Source organism: Diaphorina citri, unplaced genomic scaffold (assembly GCF_000475195.1).
Source record: "Diaphorina citri unplaced genomic scaffold, Diaci psyllid genome assembly version 1.1 scaffold865, whole genome shotgun sequence".
Lineage (NCBI taxonomy): Eukaryota > Metazoa > Arthropoda > Insecta > Hemiptera > Psyllidae > Diaphorina > Diaphorina citri.
Window position 1 is genome coordinate 54,601 of NW_007378297.1, and position 6,925 is coordinate 61,525.

The following is a 6,925-nucleotide window of genomic DNA, read 5'->3' on the forward strand; positions in this document are numbered from 1 at the left end:
GCTTATACAATTCAAATGGCACTAAACAGGCTGTTTAACAGGCCTAGGGGCGAAAAAAATATTGGTGAAACCCACCCTATATTGTAGGTATTCTTATTTCGAATTAAAAAAGTGGAATCTTACCTTTCAGTTGTTGCTCCGTGGAGTCACCTGTAGATATTTCATTAAGATAATGTTCTAAATTTCTCATATTGTCCAGGGGACTTGGTCCATTGGCCGATTTCATTCTATCCTGAAAACACAATAAAAAACACACAAGTTCAGTATAAACTATAAACAAATCTTTGAACCTCCAATCCTTATAAATACGACCAGCATTGTGAGATATGTAGGTGTCATGCCTATATCACGGACACAGAAAGAAACATCAGTACTTTCTGATATATCAACAAGCAAGCCGGGAAGCGTGCGAACATCAAGAATTCGAAGCGCTACGCCGTGCCCCCCGGCCTATATTAACACGAAACAGAGTTAAAAGGTTTTTCGGTAAGTACCTACCTATAACTCCCCAGGTCCCCACAGCTCTGTATAAGCTCCTACCTCTTATAGTTTCGATTCCCGGAATTCATTCTGGTACTTTCTGATATATCAACAAGCAAGCCGGGAAGCGTGCGAACATCAAGAGCTCGAAGCGCTGCGCTGCGCCGTGCCGCCCGGCCTATATTAACACGAAACAGAGTTAAAAGGTTTTTCGGTAAGTACCTACCTACCTATAACTCCCCAGGTCCCCACAGCTCTGTATAAGCTCCTACCTCTTATAAGTTCGATTTCCGGAATTCATTAATGTATTTATCTTCTTGCGCAGAATTTCTCTACCTATGTAGCTGTGAATTCATTCATTTTATTCCTCTGTGCATAAGTATCGTGCTTAATACCTGTTTATTTACCTGTTTTATATTAGTTTATTTACCTGTTTTATATAAAAATTATCCTTATTGTAACGTGCATACACTTGTACGTTGTGTACTCGTGCTCAATAAGAAAATAATGAATTAAAAGTAAACAAAAGATGTCTGAGTACCGACTCAAGTATTACAATGCAAAATTCATTCATGTAGGTATTTATGTACTTGTGCAGAATTCCTCTACCTAGGTACTTGTGAATTTATTTATTTCATTCCTCTGTGCATAAGTATCGCGCTTAATAAGTTTATTTACCTGTTTTATTATAATATAAATTATCCTTATTGTAACGTGTATACACTTGTGCGTTGTGTACTCGTGCTCAATAAGAAAATAATGAATTAAAAGTAAACAAAAGATGTCTGAGTACCGACTCAAGTATTACAATCGAGATGGAAACGATCAGGATTACTTCTTTGGTTTTCGGTTGATCCTGGAAAACTTCGGAGGAAGAGAGAATAATGCGGAAGCAGAGAGGATATAAAAAATGCCAATTCATTTCATAAATCCTCGTGTTCTCTCTCTCTATTTCCTTTCTTTCTCTCCTCTAATTCCTTTCCTTCTGCTCATCTAAGCTTCACTAATTCTTGGGACCTTTGCAATTTAAATATGGCGCACAAAAGAGACTGAAAATAAGAACTAAGAGTCTGAACGGAGAGAGAGAGAGAGAGAGCGAAAGAAACAAAAGAGACTTCAAGAGTAATTAGGAGGAATTTTCATTTGTTAGAGGCGGAGGAAGGTGGAAGTAAAAAAAAAACATAATTACATCACTACAAATTAGTTGATGATGATAACACCTCATATACAATGGTCAAAACTACAACTAAACATATTCACTGTTAGTGGAGATGCCAAAACTACAACACATCGTATTCAATGTTGTGGAGATGTCAAAGCTACAACAAATTATACACATTCAATGTTTGTTACAGAAACACTTTATCACCTGTAGGTCTCCGAAAAATATTTTTTTCTTCAAGTATATCTCGACCTAGGATCTAGAAAAAAAATATATTACATACTGTCAAATCTTCATTAAGAACCTTACATTCCCTTTTAAACGGCACCTAGAAGGCGAAGCCTACTTTGAAGACATCATGAAACTCATGGACTGCAACTCATACAGTCAACTCAAGAGATCAGCTCTAGACAGATCAGATTGGCTACAACGACAAGGCAGTTCCTTTAGTACATGATGATGAGAAGGCGAAGTGTAGGGGTAGGTATGGAATAGGGGAAAGCAGGGAGGGTGATTATCTGGGGCACAAGGGGGAGCTGAGTTTTATGAAGTAAAGGGGCTTTACGGGAATACGGGGTCTCCTCAGAAGGATATTAATAGGCTTGGAAGCTTTTGGAGCGTGTAGGTAGTACTTCTGATATTTCATTACAACGTACGCTTTTAATTATTTTCACCTCTTCAATGGAGACATAATTATGAAAGCTTTTTGAAAATTATCATTTGAACTCTATTTTGAAGCTCATTGTAACTTTTCTTTAGTGTTATTAGAGCAAATAAAGCGGTGTTATAAAGGGACTACCTGTCCTGCCTCGAGAGTCTAGATAAAACACCGTACATACCTACCTATTTATACTTATTGTGTTAAAGGATTAATATTATTGGTGACTGCCTAGTCTGCCTACTCACTACATGAAAAAGTCAGGATCAACTCATTTAAAACAAGCGTTACAGTAAATTTCTTGTTGTTGTTGTTGTTGTTGTTGTTCTAGAATCTATGTATAGCAGAGAAATTGTCCTTACTTTTGGTTCTTTCTTTAGAAAAATAAATGGATACTTGGAGGAATTTGAAAGTCTAGCTTATACCAGACGAGACGTTCTGTGTCAGGTGTGCCTGATATCTTGCATCTTGCCAGTAATAGACACGTGACTTGTGGTGCCTCTCTGGGCACCTAAGAGGTACATAACTCAACTCTAAAGCCCCAAAGTCTTAATCACTGGTCCCCTCTACCCCCTCTTTGTGCACCCCTAGTTTATCCACCCCCACCCAAAGTCTCCCCCACTCTTTCACATTTCAAACCCCCTTCGCCCTCTCCCACAACTTTCACCCTCATGCTTACACTGTGCCTACCTGCTCTGTTTTAATTATTAATTTAAGTGGCCATAAAACCAAGAGCCTGAAGTTTCCTTGTGTTCGTGTCCTTTATTTTCTTCCACTTTATTATTTTTTTATCTTCTAGTTTTTATTATCATTTTAGGTACCTAAGTCATGATATTGAGATTTTTTTTATTTTTTTTTATTAACAAGGTACGGTTTCCTCCTTGTTATTTTGTGACGAAAAAGCCATAAAACGCAGGGCTCTAATTATACATACCATCTCGATTCAAACCCACCCTTCTATCCATATGAGAGAAGTGAAAGGGATGCCCACAGAACTTTGCAACAAAGTTGTTCGTATGTTGTTGACTTGTTGACACACCCTGATAAAATTATTATGAGGTACCTAATGGTGACAAACCCTGATAAAATTATAACGAAGGTACTTATTTTTCGTAAACAGTGAGGACATCCTCCAATGCAATGATCTTGGGAGTTCGAATCTCGGGATGGTGCTCTGGAAAAAAAAAATAGGGTTCCGGAAGCTCAATCGAGTGACTGGGTTCCGGAACTCTAATATTGAACTTTATATCGGGAAGGTCGACACTAGACTATAGCATTCCAACAGCCTAAATCAGGGGAAATAACCCAATAATAGAGTTCTTCCACCCTACTAGTGGCACTCTATCACTATTTTTTTTCTCAGTGTGGTAGGCTTCTATGAACACATTTTGCTACCTTAAGAACCAAGTGGGTTACCAAGTAGGTAGATTCGTATAAGCTTTACCCTTCTTTTGCGGTAGTTACCCCTACACCTAAGCCACGGTCAAAGGGGGCTTTTTGTGTATGGACAATATGGACATGTATCTACTGTTCAGGAGGGGTAACTCTCGAACCCCCTCCCCCACCATATTACGAGTTCTTCCTCTGGGAACCAAGGTTTTTCCCGTGAGCTACCGGGATTGATGAAAGGGTTAACTTGTTAAACCTTGTTGATCAAACCTGAGATGAGAAATTTCCCCCGAGTCTTCTGCAAGGTTATATTATTATTGTAGCCATTAACCCCCTCCCTCCCTTTCTCTCTCTCTTTCTCTCTTTCCCCCTTTCCATCTTCTATTTCTATCTCCTTTCTATTTTTTCCCTGCTTTACCTTTCTCTCCTTTCTGCCATGGCTCTCCTTTCTCTCTCTCTATTTTCTTCTATCTCTGTCTCCAGTCTCCCTCTCCTTTCCATCACTCTTTAAGTCTCTCCCTCTCTTTCTCTCTCCCTCTCCTTTTTAGCTCTGTTTCCCTCCTTGTCACTCTATTTCCCTAACTCTCTTCCTTCTTCTATCTATCTGTCTCTTTTCTACTTTTTCTTGCCTCTCTCACCCCCCTCTCTCTCTCCCTCACCTCCTTACTGTCTCCTGACTCGTTACTCTCCGTTTTACTTGTCTTCTTCTCTATCTCTCTCTCTCCCTCTTTTCTCTTTAAGTCATGGGATTTCCGGTTTATTTGTAAAAAAAAAGCTACATTTCTAGTTAGTAGGTAGGTATGTTTTAGTTCCCTCTATAATAATAGACTCTTGAGTGGAAGGCAACCACCAGGCGAGGTTAACGCCTTAGGCGTTCTCTACCACCTAACCCTTAGAGCTCCATTCCTCTTTTCTCTTTAAGTCATGGGATTTCCGGTTTATTTGTAAAAAAAAAGCTACATTTCTAGTTAGTAGGTAGGTATGTCAAGTTCAGCCAATTGGCACTTCTCACGCGCTGTCTAAAGGTACTTCACATTATCGGCATGCTAACAAGTTCGCCATTCAAAGAGACGAGACCTCCCCATTCCACCTCTCGGTACTTTAATTCTTTATTTATTCATTTTACTTTAAAATTTTCCATTTACGACCATTAGTGATAATTATTCAATTGAAAAGAAATCTTTTGTTTGACGTCCGTGTCGTCCATGTCTCAGGAATGCACACATGTCACCGCGCACAGCACACGCACAGTCGCATATCACCCAATGTCACCGCGAGGAAGCTGAAGCACGCAAACTGACGTCACCCGTTTGCGAGCACTGTGGATTCACATGCGGCACAAAGTCTGGCCTCACTAGTCACCTGAGGCACCGACACCCAGACATGGCTGCCCCTGGTCTCCGTCCCCTGAAGCTCCACCCATCATCTGCGGCAACTCCTGCGCCGCCCCAGTCAGCGCCACCACCTCCCGTACCATCCAGCACATACGTCACCGCGAGGAAGCTGAAGCACGCAAACTGACGTCACCCGTTTGCGAGCACTGTGGATTCACATGCGGCACAAAGTCTGGCCTCACTAGTCACCTGAGGCACCGACACCCAGACATGGCTGCCCCTGGTCTCCGTCCCCTGAAGCTCCACCCATCATCCGCGGCAACTCCTGCGCCGCCCCAGTCAGCGCCACCACCTCCCGTACCATCCAGCACAGCCGCAGCAGGTCCCAGCGGGTTCATCTGCAATCGATGTGGACGTGTGTGCAGATCCAAAGCCGGGCTTGTCAGTCACTCGAAGGCATGCCTGAGACAACCACCATTGGAGAGACGAGGCAACGTTGGACCGACGAACGCCTAATATCATGTATGTAGTTATGTACCCAAATAAGAAATGAGATGACGACTATTTCAAATGCCTTTTCTTTCAAAGAATACAAATAGTTGCGTTTTGTTTTGATACTTTCATGACGTCAATTTGAACGTACCTAGAAGGAACTTGAGTTGAAGATATTTGTAGCTAGAGAATGTGTTAATAAAGAGAAGAAAGTAGAAATTTATCTTTCCATATTTAAGGATTTTGAGATAATTTATTTTGCCCCAGGTCTTTACGTGAGGTTGCCGGGACTTTCGTGTTTCTTTAGAATGTTGATGTTGCCTGCTGCCTTTTTCACCCAAATCCTTCATCGCCATCGGTGTTGTTGTTTCTCACAAGCCGAGCATTAAATTTCAATACGTGCCGGAAAATTTTCTCACTTTCAGCGTGGAAAATTGAGACTTGAAAAATTATCAAAAGTCACACTTGTTTATGTAAGACTTTGATGAAAGAATAATAGCATTAAAATTGGAGGGTAACGCGCCCCTAATATTGGACCTCTAATATTTGGCTTTACACCTGCACCTCTTAAGTGTTCGTTCAATTTCTCCAAGTGTATCTTCTTCGCATATCAGTTTTCAGACCGACTCGGCTGATGCTATTGGATATTGCAGGCCATTCCCCATCAAAACTCTATAATAAAGTTTGGTATACGGTATACCTATACTTACACAGGTAGGATTTTCTTTGGTACCCTTACCCTAGGCTCTTAATTTTTCGTGTCGTGGGACTAACTTTTTATTTTTGTTTTTTCCCTAAATTGAATAAAATTATTATTATTCTGCCTTGCTCAAGTTTGGAACTTTTTCATTAACCTAACAGCACTTGTGCTTGTTTGTCTTTTAGCATTTTGAAAGTTTCCACGACTGGTTTTATAAGACCAGGCTGAACAGGTAGCAAATTTTTTTTTTTTAGAATAAAAGATTATTTCAAAGGTTCCCAACTGGGCATGAGCCGCGGACAAATTTTGACACCTCCATAACTTCCGAAAGCCAGAAAACTGAAGTTTGGTAGATATATTTCTAAATATGTTTTAAATCTGCAATAAGAGATGAGGAAATTGCCGAAAGATTAATTCTAGTTTGATCAATTTTCTGTGGCGAAGCACGGGTAACTTGCTCTCTTCTTGATCCCTTGTGTGCCGCGTCCATTTTTGACGGGTAACCTGCTAGTTTTGGTATGACTTCAAAGTTGACAGTTTGCCATAAAAGAGACAATTCACCCTTGACATTCTGGCAAATGTCATTGACTCTGAAAGTTACTGTGAAGGTTTCACCGGAAAATTGTCTTCACACATAATGAAGTTTCCTCTACGGTCACAAGAAGATGATAAAGTGACCTCCCCCCCCCATTCTTTTCCCCTTTTTCTCT